Source organism: Lepidochelys olivacea, assembly GCF_965140295.1.
Source record: "Lepidochelys olivacea isolate rLepOli2 genome assembly, chromosome: 1".
Classification (NCBI taxonomy): domain Eukaryota; kingdom Metazoa; phylum Chordata; order Testudines; family Cheloniidae; genus Lepidochelys; species Lepidochelys olivacea.
Genome location: NC_140411.1, coordinates 238,688,879 through 238,705,686, shown reverse-complemented (window position 1 = coordinate 238,705,686; position 16,808 = coordinate 238,688,879). Strand labels below are relative to the sequence as shown.

The following is a 16,808-nucleotide window of genomic DNA, read 5'->3' as shown; positions in this document are numbered from 1 at the left end:
CAGTGAGACTGTAACTGTAGTGTCAGCAGCCTGCAATCTGTCAAGTCCCCCTAAAATCTCTTTCAATTGCGATTGTAGGTTTAGTGCTTCTTTATAAAGTCCCTTGGATAAAATGCCTGCTGTGTTTTGACAAAGTTCTTAACATGCTTGGTGTAAATTTCAACCATTGCACATGTAGAGACATTTTCCTGAGGGACCCAGCAAGTACCCTTAGGAGTGGGATATTTGGGGCATCCATTATCCATTTTCAATCAACCTATCATAAGACTAGATGATGATGGTTGTGGAAGAACTTTTGTATTTCCACAATGTTCTTTAGAGTCTGTATTCAGTGTTGCTTCTTTCTCAGCAATGTTTATATATGCTGAAGTCTGGGATAACTGTATTTGAGAAATTCTCTCATCTTTTTTTATTTTTATTGTTTACATAAACAGCAAGGATCTTCTTTTTGTGCTCTTTGCTTCCTTCTTGAATGGCATCTTCAAACTCCTCAGATGCAATATACTACCAATTTTCTTTTCAAACATAGAATCAGTAGCATTAAGAAAGCACTTAAATGATTGTAATTACATTTTAATCACAATGGTGGAACCAAAAAGTCTCACTTGCAGAATCACCAGACTTGCCAATGTTCTGCTCTTCCGTTTCAATAAAGAAAATTTAATTCAATAGACAATTTAACTTTGAAGAACCTGAAAGTCCTTTTCTGTGCTCTTTAAATGAGCCTGAATCCTTTTATTCTTGTTACTTAACCATATATAATGCTTACATTTTACTTTAGATTAATTATCTCTTCTCCCTTACTTCAGTCCACTCAATAGCCTGTTTTTTAACATCCCTTTTGAGAAACACCATGTTGAGTAAATAAACTGAGATATGGAAATCACTGAACACAAATCATCCTTTTGAATTGTGACTAGGAGTAGAGCTGACTGGAAAATGTTTTCTTCATTTTCACGAGAATTTTCTCTGTGTGTGCGAGAGAGAGAAATCAAATTGAAATATTTTAACCGAAAAAAGTTTTGATTTGGAAATGCTGCTGCGGTGCCTTGTGGGAGTTGTAGTTTGGTGCCTCATGCTCCTAAATCTCCTCTATAGGCCTAACTCCCTGGTCCGACTGTATCTCCTATGATACACCATAGTCTTGCCTCTTGGGAAAGGAGAGAAAGTGCATCAGGTGCAAGCCCACTCCATACAGAAGAATGGGGACATGAGGCAACTGAACTACTACCAGGGGGCACTATGGTGGCATATCTGAATGGAAATATCTCAGATTTTTGGCCCCAAACTGAAAACTTCGGCGTTTTCAGGCATTGAGTTTTTTGATTAATCAAAAATTTCCTGCTTTCCACAGATATTTTTCATGAAAAACTGCTTAGTTGAAAACACAATTTTCCATTGGAAAACCAGTATCAATGTATAACTTTTCTAGACATCCTTAATTAGGAGCTATCACCTTTACAACTTGTTAGAAATGAGAATCCACCTAGTCATTCCAGTCTTTCAGCTTCCAGTGAAATGTGATTCCCTTACTAGATTTACCCCTCTCTTCAGTAGCTCAACTCATTCCTTTTCCCCTGTAGGCTTTTACATGGTGCTATAATTTATTTCTTAACAGACATAGCAAGAATCTTGATGTTTAATCACTTGATGTTTAATCAACTTTTTAAAAGTTAGTTTTCATTCACAGATTGCAATAAGAGCCTAATGTTTCTAGAATCAAAACCTTTCAAAGATACATTATGTTCACAGGTTTCAGAGTAACAGCCGTGTTAGTCTGTATTCGCAAAAAGAAAAGGAGTACTTGTGGCACCTTAGAGACTAACCAATTTATTTGAGCATGAGCTTTCGTGAACTACAGCTCACTTCATTGGATGCATACTGTGGAAACTACAGAAGACATTATATACACACAGAGACTATGAAACAATACCTCCTCCCACCCCACTCTCCTGCTGGTAATAGCTTATCTAAAGTGATCATCAAGTTGGGCCATTTCCAGCACAAATCCAGGTTCTCACCCTCCGCCCCCCCCCCCAAACTCACTCTCCTTGGGGGGGGGGGGTGGAGGGTGAGAAAACCTGGATTTGTGCTGGAAATGGCCCAACTTGATGATCACTTTAGATAAGCTATTACCAGCAGGAGAGTGGGGTGGGAGGAGGTATTGTTTCATGGTCTCTGTGTATATAATGTCTTCTGCAGTTTCTACAGTATGCATCCAATGAAGTGAGCTGTAGCTCATGAAAGCTCATGCTCAAATAAATTGGTTAGTCTCTAAGGTGCCACAAGTCCTCCTTTTCTTATTATGTTCACAGACACTTCAGAACATCATACAAGTTCAAAATATGAAGGGGGGAAAAAAGCTGGATGCTCTGTCCTCTTCACCTCTCCCTGCCCACAAACAAACATGCTTCTCACAACCCTGATGGCAGTCCGGACTTGTGTCTCACTATTTTAAGTATATTAATAGATTTTTTTAAGGCCAGAAGGGCCCACTGTGATCGTCTAGCCTCCCTTCGTGACACTGGCGATAGAACTTCTCCAAATTACTTTCTAGAGCAGATCTGTTAGAAAAAACATCCAATCTTCATTTTAAAAATTGCTAGTGATATAACCCTGATTGCACAAAGGAACCTATTTAAAGAAAAAAAAGAGACCTTGTTCAACAGTCACTTTGCAGAGTAGAATTGCACTTTGTTTTCCAGTTTTTATTCTTACAGTCATTCACCGTATCCATGAATCTTCTGTTTGAAACATATTTCTATGGGTTTTTTTATCCCAAATTAACCCTAATGTCATCCTTGCTTATCATCTTAGGTTATGTATTACCATTGAAACACTTGAAAGTGTTGCAGCTACCTCTAGCTTCTCACTTAATTCAAGCAGCAGGTTTGCAGCTCTGCATAGTATTTTGCTCCAGTTCAGTTTGGGGTAGACCTCATTTTTTTTTTTTTGCATTACTTTAGTGCATAAGAGCCCTAGTCATGAGCCAGGACCCCACTGTGCTAAGGCCTACACGAATACAGAATGAAAAATACTCTGTCAGACAAAACACAATCCAGTTGTTAAGGTGCGAACCTGGGACTTGGGAAACTCACATTCAGTTCCTTGTACTGCTATAGACTCCTTAAGTCTGCTTAACCAAGTCACTTAGGCCCAGATCCTCAAAGGTATTGAGGTGCTGAACTCACATTGATTTGTAGCATAGACCAGCACTCCATGTCTTATGATGCACCATGCTCTCACCCATTGGTGAGGTGAGGTAGTGTATTATAGGAGTCTCATGCTGATGATTGATTTCAATGGGAATTAGGCGCATAAATACTTCTGAGAATCTGGGTCTCAGTTTTCCATATGTATAATGGGCATACTACTTTCCTATCTCACAGGGGTTTGGCGGAGAAATACATTTATTAAATAGTGTATGGTGCTTAGATGGTAATTGGGTCATATAAGTATTTAAGACAGAAGAAAGTACTAGCATATGCAGATATAGATGAATGAATATAGCTAAAAACCATTAGTCTTGTGAATAAAATCCACCAATTCATGTTGCTGGTGTTTGTGAGCCATTTTATTGTTTGTCAGGAATTTTCAGCTAAGCCAGCTTTCATTCACAAGAATGTTTTTGTAAAACAAATGCATCAGAAATGCCAGCAAAAATATTTATGTAATCATATTCACCAGCAGTGTTCTTTCAGCCTATTACAAAAAACTTTTTTTTTCAAATTTTATTTGCAAAAGACTTTAACTGAACAATTTTAGGTAACACATGGAACAGTTTGACAGTAATATGCCAACAGAAAAAGATCCTTCATGTCCCACTAAGACATGATATTGCATAGCTTAACATACATACCACAGGTGCCTGATCACACAGTGCAAATAATGAATAGCAAGTACTCAGTGACCAGTTTGTAAACAAAATATAGGCTAACATTTGTTTGCACAACTATTCACTGAATAATTGTGACTACCTAAAAAAATAAAAATTTGCAACTAGTGTTTCGATAATTCAGAAGCAGAAAAAAGGGTGAAATTAATCACAGTGAATAAGATGACAAGCTGCACTCCATCTACTCATTCCTCTTAGTTTCTAATGCTTAGGATCTGTTGCTTTCAATTATAGGACCTGTAGCTAGAATCCAAAACTTAGGTGGTCAACAGGCATCAGTAAAGAACCAGTTAATTTTTTAAAATGTACTTTCCCCTAGTCAACGTATGGCATTTCTTTCAGGGGATGGGCCTACAGAGTTAAATGCTGAGTGAACTTTTAAGAAGTCTAATTTCACGATCCCTCGTCGTAGCTCCAGTCCTGCATTCATTGTGAACCCAACATTCCCACTGACTTCCCCAGGAGAGACTGAATGGAAGAAAAAATACCAGATTGGACTCGACATTTGTTACACTCCCACCTAAAATAGTAAGGGAGTTTTGACCTCACTTCAGGCTATAAAGTCATGTAGGATTATTTTTCCTTTTTGAAGTTGGTTTAGATCGATTATAGGGCTGTTTTTGCTTCCTCTGTAAAATCAGGTATTGGCCATAGCTGGAGGCAAATTGTTAAGACAAGGTGTCTGATCAGCTATGACAAATTGTGTATTTCTTGAAATGGCTTGATTTGGGGAGAGCCCCACTTCCTCCCCTTATTCTATTTATAAATAACATAAAATACACTACCAATGTTAAAAACTGTTGTTTTTTTCCTTTCTAATCTTTGTTTTTCTTTCTTAAATTCAGTGAATGAGATCATGTCTCTCTAACCCCTGCACACTGTGCCGGAAGGTGATAAGTCATGGAGAAATGACCTATACTATGACTTACAAAGTGGTATTAAAAAAAAACATACAAGATATTCTTCCTATTGTCAAGTATCCAGGCTTATAACAAAACTGTATTGTCCCCCTGCATTCTGTTCATTCTGACAAGTTTGTATGTCTGGCCGTCTATCTAATGGAGTGCACAGTTCATGAAGTGTTTGGTCATACTAGAAGTCAAAGAGCTCTCTTAAGCACAGGACCTTCACTGAACCAACTTCTTATAAAATTTCTACTGACAAGACTGCAGGGCTTGAGAGAGTATTGGCTACTAACAGCACAGTTTAAAATGACTTTACTGCACAACTGTTGCGGTTTTGTTTTGTTAACCATTGACAAGTGGAATCTGTGAATGCTTAACAAACCCCTTTTTTGTCAGCCACAGGAATGTATTGCAAACAGGTTTTGTTTGTTATTTACAAGAAATCTCCCCTTGGTTTCCGTAACAAGACACATATATGCAAATCCACCACCTGATCCTTCAAATTATATTCCCTGAATCAGTAAGTAGTATAATAAAACTGCGTTAATTTACATTTCACCTATCTGCATGTCCTATAATTCTCACACTAAGAACAATGGTTTCTTTCTCATTTCTCAGCAAAGATTTAATAGCCGACACAGTGCTTGTGTGAGGTCTCACGTTACTAAGACTTAATTACTTTTATAAAATATATTACTGAACATTTACGATTATACTGCAGTGTAAAGTATGGGTGTAAATAATTAAATCTAAACTGTATTTGTCAAATGAATGTTTTGTGATGCAGAAGCCTTGGTTTTGTGAGTGTTGGGGAAACTGAGTCACAACTCCACCCAATTGCCTTTATTTATACAATTTCAGATAGAATTACTGTCACTTACTATGTCTGGACACACATTTACACCAGACAAGTAATAACAGATTAGATGCAATTGGTATATGGGCCCAAGTTACCACATTCTGGGGCACCTAGCCGTCCTTCCACTTTCCACAACAGTCGTCACCTTTTCCGATCCCTTGATCTGGTCCTTCAGTCCGATCCTTCGGTTTCTGGTCCAGTGTTTCTCCAGTTTTGGCTCATGTTCGCTTAGGTCTTTTATACATTGCTACATTATAGATTAAGTAATCTTTATTCATTTGGCTTTTAACCAGGCCTGCCAATGGGGACACAACAGGGGCAATTGCCCAGGGGCCCAGGGCATTTAAAAGGGCCCAGGTGGGCAACAGGGCTCCTAGGCATGCACTTGGTGGTGGTGAAGGAAGCCGGGCGGGCATGTGGAAGCCCTGGCCATCAGAGGCGCTCAGATTCTAATCTGCCGGGGAGTGCTCCCCCTGGCTCTGCCCAAGCCCCACCCCTAAGGCACGCCCCAACCCTGTTTCTTCCCACCCCCAATCTGCCCCAACTCTTCCCGCCCCGTCCCTTCCCTGCCCAGTTCCACCCCCTCCTCCAGGCAAGCTGCACCCTCCCTTCCTTCCTCGCCCCCCCCCCCACACCCAGGGCCTCCAGATGCTGTGAAACAGCTGATCTGCAGTAGGCACTGGGAGGGAGGGAAGGAGGGGGAGGCATTGATCAGTGAGGCTGGCCAGCAGGCAGGAGGCGCTGGGGAGGAGGGAGAGGCGTTGATAGGGCGGCTGCTGGTGGGTGCTTAGCACTCACCTTTTTTTTTTTTTCCCACGGATGCTCCACCCCTACAGCACCCACGGAGTCGGCGCCTATCCTGGCTGTGCCGGAAGAGCACGCCCAGCAGCGCAGCTGGCAGCAGCTCGCTGGGCACCAGCCTGCCCAGGGGCAGCACTGCCCAAATATCCGGCGCACCGCATCCATGGCTTGTGCTTGCACCAGCTCTGTGCCCATGTGGTGACACCGCACCGGGCCAGCAGCAGTGTGAGGCCCTGCTCCAGCCCACCCTGCCCGAATCAAACCTCAGCCATCCCTTTCTAGGCGGCCCATGGATCTTTCTGCCCTGGGGCCCGGAATTGCTGTCGGCCGGCCTGCTTTTAACACATCAGCCCTTTTGGTTTTTTTGTAACCTGTACATTATGCATGTGCAAGTTTCAGTTACCCAATTTCTGCATTTTGCTTGCAGCGGTTTTGCAGTTTCTGGATCATGTCATTTTACGTCACGCAGCTCTGGGTTTTCCCAGAAAAAGTTATTTATTGTTTTACCTCAAAACATCCAGAACACTAAGTTACCTTTGTTCTGTCAGCAATAACATCATTTTAAGCAGCTCAGTAATTCTATGTAAAAGACCACACTTCTGCCAGCAAGGCCTTGGCATAAGTGTTACCTCATCTGTACTCCTCACTGTCTACAATTACAAATCATTAAAGTGTAACTAACAAAGCTTTTAATTTTACCATTTAGCAATCCTTCATTTTTATATTTCAGTGCCATAAATCAGTATATGTTATCCCCTTAATCTATTTGGGGAGGGGTGTTTGAAGAGAACGCTATGATTCTGTAATGTCAACATTTCTTATTTTCTTTAAAGGGGGGTTTTTCATTCAAAGCCCAGTTTTATTTGTGAATCATCACAAGGAAACGCTATGAGAAGTTTTCCTGTGAATTCATTTTGAGGAGTAACTCCATTTTAAACGTTGGTATTCGTTTGCTTTTAATGGTATGCCAACGTGTGTGTTCGCTTGTTCTTCAGTTTAACAAATTCTGTCATCTACAATGGATCTTCCAGTGCAAAATTTTCACAAGTGTCTAAATGACTTAGGCTCTCAAGAGACTTGAGGTACAGCTACACTGTGGTTTTAAAACCCACGGCAGCTCTGAGAGCCTGGGTCTACAGACTTGGACTTGTGCTACAATGCCAGCAACAGCACTGTAGGTGTTGTGGCTTGGGCTGGAGCTTGAGCTCTGAAGCCCACCATTTTCCCTGGGCTTCAGAGACCAAGCTCCAGCCCGTACCCATATGTCTATGCAGATGTTTTAGAGCCGTATCGTGAGCCTCAGTCTGGAGAGCTGGGCTCTGGGACTCACTGCTTCAGGTTTGAAAATGCAATATAGACATACCCTTAGACTACTTTTAAAATTTTTACCCCCAGTCTATAGGACAAATTAGGGAGGCTTTGCTGCAATAAGAACGCAGCTACAGGCTATCGTTCTAGTACTGCAGAAAACCAAATTAAGTTAAAGGGGCCTGTGCATTTTGGTCCCAGCTCACTAGGGCGGTTACACATGTGTAAAGTTAACATTTGCGTAATTGTTCTCCTGAACAGAGATGGCTACCATGTGCTTAAGTGCTTTCCTGAATTAGATCCTGAGAACTTCATATGTCATATATTGCACTGCACCTTCAGCTGCTTTCCTTGGGCCTTGAAGCTCTGCTTTATCTTAGCCACAGCCTATTGCCATTCTGTAGCCCATCCACACTGGCCGGCGTGCTCCAGCACCCTTTTTTCCCCCCCAGCAGCTGAGCCCATTCTCTAGTTGCTTCCATTCGCTGTACTGGCTGTATACATACCTATCGGTGTTAGTTTGCCCCTCACTCACCACCATGCTGTTGGTGACAGCCCTTATTCTCTTGTCTGTAGATGGTAGAGAGGTACTTCCAAAGAGTTTTATGCACACTACTGATGATGACGATAATATGAACTTAAACAGAATTTGACATAGTAAAATCTCAAACCATTTTATAATGATAGGTAAGCAGTCAGTGACTAGCCCAAGGTCCCATACTGAATCCATGACAGAATTGGGACTAAAAACTTGTTCATTATAGGTTCTTATACCAAGTTCACCGTAGTAGCTAAGCACCTTCCGGTAGTGTGTTAAGCAACGTGACTGCACATCTGCCACGTGTTGGTTGTTCTCTCATCCTTGCCCCAGAGGGAGAATCTGACGTCATCACTAGGTCATACCTTGCCTCCCTGCTTTGGTGGATGCAGGTAGCAGATCAGTTGCAACCTTCACGATCACCATATGTGATTTTTCTCTGCCCTGGATGCAGCAGGATCACATGGGAAATTTTGTGGGAATTTCCAAATATTATGGTTTTTTTTGTTTTAATTCAGAATGAAAACGAATTTTGAAATGTCAGCATTTCTCCACAGAGACCAGCTCTTTTATAAACCTAAATAAAACTGCATTCTGTGTGTGCGCATGCATGCTCTGAATTTTTTTTTTTTTTGTTCTCTCACCAATGAATAGAGTTTAACGAAACTTTGCCAATTTTGCACTGAATTTGTCAGCACTCCATTTGGTCATCCTAAGCATAAGGAATGTCCCAATGGTATGAAATCATAAAAACCAGAACTGATGGTAAAAGATCATGGAAACCCATGCATAGTTTAGTGATTTGGGGAATCAGTCCACATACAACTTATGAAATCCAGTTGATTTTTAAGAAATTGATGAATCAGTGAATGCCTTAGTGAATATGGAGTCAGCCATATGGTAGCAGGCTGGCACAAATCTCTTCCAGACCAGGGAAACCAGAGAGTCATTAACCTGAATGAATTCCATTGTAATGTGAGCCCTTTAAGACAACAGGATGGCAGAAGCCTGGGGACCAGTTTGACCACATCTGACTATATGCAGTGTGTTTGGAGCAGTGGAATTTCTCCAGGCAAAGGAACAAAGAGATGAGGTGTCGGTACAACCCTTTAAAAACACAGAGGCTGAGTCTAGCAGAGAGACTAAGTATTTAGGTTTTAACTATGTATTCTGTATTGACTTCTGTTGGAACCATGCAGTGAAATCCCCATTCATTGCTTTGAAAATGTACCCCCTAGTGTTTGATGTCACTTGCTGAGATATAAAGCACTGATCCCAGGTCCAAATCCATGGCAGGCTGCACTGTGCTATGTGCTGAAATTCTGTAAAGTAAAACTGTAACTTAAAATGACAAATCAAAGGCATTCGGAATGAAGGCTACTAAGATGTTCTTTCCTGGTCCCATATCATGATGGCCGACCGTCCAAAACTATGTGAAGGTTTTTTTCTTTCTTTCTTTTCTTTCTTGTCCTCTTTCCTAATTGGAAAATATCTTGTTTTTCAATAATAGAAGATAGTCAGTCAGTTTTTTAGAGCTGAAAATTAATTTATGGACACTGCTTGATTGTAGGCATCAGAATATGTTTGTCTTTTACTGTTTTCTGTGTACCAGTTCACAATGTATTCCAAGGGTTAAATGATGCTCCTATGCTTTCTACCCCTGTGAGCACATACAAACTCAGCCCACTTATTGCCAAGACAACAAATATAGCAGCTCTGCTGCTCAAGGTGGGGTGGGGAGCGCAGGACTCTGCTAATGTATCTGCACTGCAGAACCTTATGCCAGAGCACCACACTCCAAGGCAGAGTGGAAGGTGGCTGTGGGGGGGGGGGGGGAGTGAGGGACAGGTCATGTGGATTTGTGGTGTCAGACCCCTCAGATGACACACAGGAGTGCCAGTGCCTTGGAATCTATTAATCTAATTTTGAGCTCTCTGGGCCAGGAGTTGTCTTTTTATCACTTATTTGTACAGCACCTAGCACACTGTGGATCTGATCATTGATTGGGGAATCCAGAAGCTACTGTCATACAAATAATTCATAATAAACATTTCTACTGTGCCATTTGGAGAAACTATCTTGAGTAACTGCAGGTTTTATAATTCTATTTTAATTGCTGTGGATTTAAAAAAGTCCTTCCAAATCACACACTTTACGTAATTCAGTGTTAAAAAATGTTTGCTTCTGGGCTGACAATTTGTGTACAAATCAAAACAACGGAGTTAAAGCTGCTGCTCTCCTGTAACCTTTGTAGTGTTGCTTACTGGGTGCCTGTACAATAAAGTCTGATGCTCTGGTCAGAATTACAAACATTTGTAGAAAAGTAATTTTGAGTAGAATTAAAATGACCTCCTGTACTGTAAAGGGCAGTGGAGAAGGAGGAAAGAGGAAAGGGAAAAGAAAGAGTAAATTGGTACATTTCCTATTCTTTGTTATTTTAATCAGACTGCTGTGCAGAATGAGACACGAGTTAATACTTTGTTGCTAGTAATGAACAATTCCCACGAGTAAGGGTGTTGTCGCAGGTGCCCTAGACAAACTCCTCTATGTATCCCAATATTCATTCTCTACCCTCAGCTCTCATACAAGTTAATACAAGTTAAAAGGAAGCTTAGCTCCCCACAGAATTTTGCCCTTTTGAAGCTGCCACATGATGTTCCAGAGGTGGCTGCACATCAGTGTTGATTTATGTTTTTATCAACTTTGTGGGATGAAAGAATAAAATACATTATCAAATGTATTTTGGTTTGGCTTTGGCTTTGGGATGAAAGAATAAAATACATTATCAAAACTTTGAGATCTTTTTTGATTTTACCTATTTTGTCTGCTCCTTTCCAGTCCTAGTTTTGTCTCAGCTGCAAGTGCCACATGAATACCCTTTCTTGCTTTATTTTACTATTTCCATTTCTGGTGTAAACCATAAAAATGCACTGGGGCCTGTCGTACTAGTTGTGAAGATTTTCAGCCACTAGTCCCGAGGAGCACTGGGGTTATATAACAAGGAGATAAAGGTCTGTGTAAACAGGAAATAAAGGCAGTTTGGCATTCATCCTGATACCAAAAAGAAAAGGAGTACTTGTGGCACCTTAGAGACTAACCAATTTATTTGAGCATAAGCTTTCGTGAGCTAGAGCTCACTTCATCGGATGCATAGCTTATGCTCAAATAAATTGGTTAGTCTCTAAGGTGCCACAAGTACTCCTTTTCTTTTTGCGAATACAGACTAACACGGCTGTTACTCTGAAACCTGCCATCCTGATACCAATATTCTGGGTCTCTGTAATCTCTACAGGGCTCAGAAATATTTATCTACAATGTTCATTTCACATTCTCAAAGATCTGGGTTTGCTTTGAGTTCATGAGGATGCATTGCTTTATTTCAACCAGCTTGGCCCATCCCAAGATTTGACTAGAACACCACTCTAAAGACAGAAGACATGCTATCAGACCTTTTACTTAGAGACAGGCACAACTGCAACCCCAAATAAAAAAATCCTGATATTTGTTAGGGTCCTAAATCTGAATCTACACTCTGTACACTATTGCAGATCTATCTTAATCGTGTCACAAACAAAACAAAACATCCTGAGCTTTGGATTGATTGAATGATTTATTTATTTTTATTTATGAAATTCAAGTTAACACAAGGACTCTTATGTCTTGGCCCAGCACCTAGCTCTGTAGGACCTATTCCTGGTCCGTATGTGTGTAAATAAACCAGTGAAACCCAGTCAAAACTACCAACCTTAATCCAAGTTCACGGTAAGGATTGCAAACCTCAGGGAATGTGGCCCAAATTTCAGATTTGCAAAAAGATGAGTTTTGTCTAGTTTCAGTCTTCATTACTAAAATTTACACAGCCCTAGTAATAACCCCACAAGTTGACTCAAGCATTGTATTATTAGGCTAATCTGTTTTTAACAGCTAACTGAAAATCAGTTCTGGAGGGGAGAGGAGAAAGAGGAACAAGATTTGAGTCTTGTTTTATTCTCCCGTCTGACTAGAAGTTTTATATAGTTTCAAAGGTGTTCACTTACCTATTTATTCTTCATAATAGCAAAGTGCCATCTGATATCTTCTGTTCAGTGTTGTCATGAACACATTATGAATCGTTGCAACATCCACAGACTAAATCATAGCATGTTAATGAATTCCTGCAGTGCTTTTGCATTTATGCTGACACCCAGTGGCTGCCCAGCATAACTACACGCTACTTTGTGCAGTGTACAGCGTCCTCATTACCAATGAAATAATAAGGCTACAGCAGCAGTTCCAAAGAAGTCTAAGACCCTTGGCAGTGAGGATGTCTGTGCTTCTTTTCTTCAGTCACCTGTTTCAGTAAACAAACACTCAAGTAAAAGGGGGGAACGTCCCATTTGAAGTATACGGGAACCAACCCCTTGGAGCTCTTTGATCATTTGAATCTGGATCCAGACCTATCATGTGCAAATGGGCCAAATGAAAAGATGGGATGAGAAGATCTCTTCGTTTTTCATGAGAGGGGAAGTAAGGAAGGAATGGTTTTGTGATTGCAAAAAGCAGTTGACCACAAACTGATTTTTCACAGTACAAAATGCCTCCATTACCGCCACTCCCCAAATCTACGTTTTCATGTATTGTTAAAAAAACAACAAACTTCAAACAGCTTCAGTTCTCTATAAAATAAGGCAATTTTACTATAGCAATAAATATCACTCCCTGTCAAGTGTAAGTATTGACCTCCAGATATTAAAGCTGATATCAATATTCTCCTTTGGGCTGAATCCTGGAGTCCTTACTCCATCTTTACGCTGGCAAAATTCCTACTAAAGTAAAGGAGCTATGATTAAAGATTACAAGACTGGCCTGTTTAAAAATCAGTCCTTTCTGCTTTAAAGATCAGATCCTGCAACTAGATCCACACTGGCATACTCCGTGCCCTAGGACAGAGCTCCAATGACTTGCAGAATCTGTCCCTGTAAGTGTAAATAGATCATAGGGAAAGAGCTAAGTCCTACTCCAGTAATATGCTGCACAATAACAGCCTGTCTTTAAGCTCATCAAAAGCATAGTATATGGCATTCTGTCAATACACCTGAGCACCCAAATATATTAAATGTAGTAAAGCATAAAATAATAAAGTAAAACTGAGCCAATGTTAAACAGAAACAAAATATCCAAATGGCAATTCCGAGGCTAAACAGTGCAGAGAGTTTTCAGGCACAAGGAATGATCCTACATATCACGTGTTTAAGTACTTTTTTCCGGGAGCCATACAGTAAACAGATAGCACTAACAAAGTCAAATATTAATAACCAAGAACTACACATCTCCAAATCCCCTTCCCCCAACCAGCAAAACCCATAGAAATTTACACTGACCAAAGCAAATAGAAAATAAAAGTCAAACCACTTAAATGGTTGACATTTAGGGATAGAACCAAACACCCTTTCCATCCTCTTGAATTATCTAAGTTATAACATTAACAGAAAATAAATACACATTGAAATGGACTAACTCAAGATCGTGACATCCAGGTGGTGAGAAGTTATAATAAAAAGGTTTTAGAACATATCAGGAAGAATTTTTTAGAGTGTCTGTTGACAGATAAGATCATTTTAATGTTTTGTCCCAGTCTAAGTGAGGTGCTGAGCTTTGAGTAACCGGGGTAGCATTCTCAATGTAATAGAGTACAAGCAGCATGTTTACCACTGTCCCAACTCTGTGTCTCATTTCTTGGGGGGATGTAAAAAGATACCGTTTGCAGAGGAATGGAAAAAAATATGAGAAGGTTGAAGGAGGGGAGATGACCCAAAACCTGATTATTTTATTATTATTATTTTTTTAATAAAATAAAAATCATTCCACATTTGTCTCTGCATTTCTGGGTTCAAGTTGGCATCAAGTAGATGTGCCAAAATTGTGCAAGGAAAATGGTGACGGTGGCACCACCCAGCCAAAACACGAAGAGGTTACTGAAGATCTTGTGAGAAAGTCTGTTCACAAATAATGTCCCTTAGACACTAGAGACTGGCTAAATTCTGAATATCTAATCTGAATCAAATATCCCAAACCATTTAAGGTTTCCTGCTTTTGCTAGGAATCCCTTTCCTATAAAATTTGTCCTGTCTAACTCATCTCTCTTTCCTCCATCCAGCTCTTTCTTATAGCACCTAATGCTTACTCCTGGCCCAGATGACAAAGAAATCTGCAACCAGACCCCACCCTTCTGCTTTCTCAGTTGTCTTTGTGTTTAGATCCTGCCACAGAGCCTTCCTGTGAAAATTCCAGTAACTGCCCCCAAATCCTCACAGCTGGTGCCCTGAATAGTGCATAAGAGAGACTGGGCAACTTTTGATCTTTCTGCCCCCATGCCTTTTAATTGAAACATGTAGGCTTGGCTGAAAGAGAGTCCAGATCTGAACCATTTCCTGGTTTGCACATTCAGCCTCTTGCCACCACATTTTAATATCTTCTTTTAGCTCAGCCCACCTTTACAGATGTGGGAGCAGTACACTCTCACCATACATTCCTGTCTGTGGCTTGTCACTCCATTAAGACCAGCCTAGTCAAATCCCTGTATTCAATGTTCTACCATCTAGTTGGTGGTCGGCCTTTAGGTCACACTGACCTTGGTTGTGTTTGTATAATTTTCTTTGCATTCTTTCACTGTTTGCCTTGTGCAGTGTGCCCACCACTGTGATCTTGTTAAATCACGGCATGGGATTGGCCCCAATTAAAAAGATTACAATTTAATGTACATTTAATTTATAGTATAGGGTTTAAATCTTATGAAGGTTAGGCTGCGAGCCCTCAGATACAACTGAGAAACTGTTTCATTTTGTGTTTTACTTTATTTTAGGTGTGGCTGAAACAGATTTTTTTTAAAAAATGGGTAACTCTTAACAAAGAGCTGTTAATTTACCAATAAGTAATGCAATAATTGTACCGGTTGTTGGTACTCACTGATAACGCTGATGTTAGTTCACGTAGCTGAGAGCACAGCCTTTATACATAGAGGCTCTAAGAGAAAAGGGAGAGTTTCTGCCCAGATCTGTCTTTGAACTATTTTTTAAATATGTCTGATGTCACTCTGAGTCTGCCTGTGAGAGGGGCAGCTTTCTTTCAAAGTCGAGTGAAAGAATCACGCAAGTAGTTTGACAAACAGGTGCCTATGTTTTTGCGAAAGGGTGCTAAGTTTTGTTGATGAGGCAAGAACTCTCCTTTCTGTCCATCTCCTCCTTAAGACTGAAGAGAATTTTTTGAGCCATCTTGACTTGGGGTCCCAGCATTTGTGTGTGTGTGGGGGGGGTGGGAGGCTGGATTGCTCTGGTACACTGGGTGCTCCTATCACTGTCTATATTATTCAGGGGGGAGAGATTTATTTTACAATTCATTAATCATTCAAAAGCAGCTAGCTAATAAATGAAAACCAAACACCGATGTGCCAGATACACACAGGTTTATGTATGCCCCAACTCCACGTATGGAGTACATGCCACTTGCTAATCTGTATTGTGATACAGGAGCTGTTCGTGAAAGTATATCCAGAGCAGAGTTAAGAAGTATTTTCTTTGTCACTTTTACCTGCTCATTCACTATTATTGTTCAGCTTCCATGCTGGAGCATTGGCAGTATGTGCTTGGTCACCTAAGTTGAATGGTATTGATCTACTCCTTCACTGAATGAGTGTAAACTTTTAAACAGAAGAACAAATAGTGACAAACAATTCTCTTTGTCATGCACAAACACACTACTTCATCTGCAAATATGAGTTTTCATCTGGGGTGAAATTCACCCTGCTACAGAGTGCCAGAATAAGGCTGATGCATGCATAAATTCCACTTAAGACCTACGTTGAGGGCTTAAGTGGAACTTTTGTTGTGCTAGCTCTCTATGCAGAAGAGAATTTTACCCATTATGAGTAGCTGTTTGCTAACCGATCATGCTAGCAATCACAGATTTGTGTGGAAGCTTGCAAATAGCAAAAATAGGAGCAGTATAAAGTTTAAACTGAACAGCCATTCAAAATTCAATTGAATATCCATGAACATTGTTTCTACAGTTTTCAGCCAACTCTAGTTTGATTTTGCTTATATTTCCTGCTTTATAAATGCAAATACCACAGACTTTTGACACTTCCACTTCTAGTCTTGACCAGTAATGATAAAACAAAAGAGCAATTAGAATTTGCATATGTAACAGTGTGCTTATTTGTTCGAAAATCTGTCCCTATAGCACTAAATGACTGGTGAAACCAAGTGTGGAAGGGAACTGGAAAAAGCAACTTTCACTTTTGTGATAACTTGCTGTTCAGTCCGGAAATAGTATATATACTGTTCATTTGACTAATATAATAGATTGTGCTCTACTTTCCCTGACATGACTGAGATGCATGGTTGAACTGAATGTATATTATTTCAGAGATAAATCAACAGAGAATCTATGTTCTGGGTTACATTGCATCCCACAGCATGCAAATTAATAGTAATTATAATGGTCATTTACATTCTATGGAAATTC

At 40.3% G+C, this 16,808-nt stretch overlaps 1 long non-coding RNA gene across 1 annotated transcript in view; it reads left to right on the top strand.

Moving 5' to 3' along the window:
- Window positions 1-16,808, top strand: part of LOC311528775 — a 76,519-nt gene that overhangs the window by 43,835 nt on the left and 15,876 nt on the right. The gene's annotated exons all lie outside the window — the stretch shown is intronic.